Source organism: Myotis daubentonii, chromosome 15 (assembly GCF_963259705.1).
Source record: "Myotis daubentonii chromosome 15, mMyoDau2.1, whole genome shotgun sequence".
NCBI lineage: Eukaryota > Metazoa > Chordata > Mammalia > Chiroptera > Vespertilionidae > Myotis > Myotis daubentonii.
Genome location: NC_081854.1, coordinates 7,224,324 through 7,226,438, shown reverse-complemented (window position 1 = coordinate 7,226,438; position 2,115 = coordinate 7,224,324).

Here is a 2,115-nt window from a genome sequence, read left to right as displayed (position 1 = left end):
GAGCGGCCGTCACAAGGGCAGAAACCAGCCATGGCGGCGGCTTCCCCAGCTCTGGCCACAGGGACGAGCCGCGGCTCCCACAGCCCCTCTTCCTCCTCGGTCATCGCCGCCGACTTCCACTCTGCCTCCTCCTGCTGTTTTGCAGACACCTAACTCTCTGTGTGTCCCTCACGCCCTTCGAACGGACTGCAGGTGACCGGAAACACAGAGGAGGGAGAAACCTGGGCAGTCCACCTACCCACGGGCCCGCATCTGCGAATCCGTCTGCTCACAAAGCTATTTCCAAGCCCCGAACGAATGCCATGGCGCTGTCAGGGCATCTGTGGAGATATATCCACATCTACACCTACATCTACGTCTATGTCCACGTCCATGTCCACATCCACAATCACATCCACATCTATCTATATCTCTATCTCTATCTCTATCTCTATATCTATATCTATCTATATCCATATCCATATCTACATCTGTATCTGTATTTATATATCTATATCTTTTTTAAAATATGTTTTTATCAATTTCAGAGAGGAATGGAGAGAGTAAGAGAGATAGAAACATCAATGATGAGAATCATTGATCAGCTGCCTCTGCAAGCCCCTTACTGGGGATGGAGCCTGCAACCAGGCATGTGCCCTTGACTGGAATCGAACCTGGGACCCTTCATTCTGCAGGCCCAATGCTGTACCCACTGAACCAAATCAGCTAGGGCTATATCTATATCTATATCTATATCTATCTATATCTATATCTATATCTATATCTATATCTATATCTATATCTATATCTATATCTCTAAATCTCTATCTCTATTTCTCTATCTCTATCTCTATATCTATATCATCTATATCTATATCTCTCTACATCTACATCAAATATATATATATGTATGTGTGTGTATATATATATATATATATATATATATATATATAGTCACCCCAAAATGTATACAACCACTTTGAAGAGTTCTAAAGGCAGTGGTTATTAAAACACATTTCAAAATCATTACAAATTGCCCGCACGGAGCGATCAGCGGTTCCAGTGGGATACGTTTGTGGGACACCCTGCACATAGGTGTAAATGCCATGATGCTTTTCCCCTCGAAGCAGCGATCAGCACTGGCCAATTCAGCGTCCCCAGCGGGTTCCCTCAGCACAGCCGCTGGCAAGGCCAGGCTCGGCTGGGAACCTACGCGTCAGAGCGCCAACCGGAAAATTCCAGGAGGCGAGGCATCCCACAGGGTGAGCCGCACACAGAGCAGACAGACAGAGCCCCGAAGGCAAGTGGACTCTCTATTTTAAAAAACCCCTAAGAGACGCATGACCAGAAGGGGCGACCTGAACGGGGTCCTGCTTGGACACAGCAGCAGGAAATGATGTTTGGGGGGAAATCGCAGACATTCCAGAGGACAGGGGGCCTGAGAGAAGAGGAGACATTTGCCAAAAAGTGCAAGTGACAGGACGCACGCCCGGTCTGACCTCGTGTGGGGGGAAAAGTGTGCGTATGAAGCCAGTGCCTGAGCCGTCGGAACCGGTCTCCTGTCCCCGTCCCACGGCACAACCCCCGGGAGCGAGTTTAATGCAGGGACCGTGCTCAGGGAGGAGGGACAGCGCCCCGGCTTAGCACAGGTGGGGAGCTGCTACCACCCTGTTGGGGGTCGGATCAAGCCCCCCCCCCCCAACCCAAAGGTCTGTTCACACCTCAGCCCTGGCACCTGTGGATGTGACGTTAGAAACAGGGTCTTTGCAGATGTAATCGAGTTAAAGTGAGGCCATAACGGGTGTCCCTGTAAGTGTAAGGAAAAGAGAGAGCCAGGGACGATGGAGGCGGGAGCGAGCGCCCACAGGTCAAGGAACCCCAACGAGGCCAGGGGCCTGGGACCCGCCTTCCAGCAAACGAATTAATACACAACTCCAGGACGTCAAGGGGCAGGAGCAGGGTCCATGTCGCCCGAGTCTCAAGAGACAGGGTCCCCAGTCGGGAGCTACGTGACAGCCAGCAGGTGTCCTTGGATGGCTGACCCCAGCCAGGATGCAGAGGGCAGGGGGCCAGCTCAGGGTCCTGCCTGGAGGGCAGAACGTGGATGGGAGGGGCCGGCGGGCATGGTGGACTGAA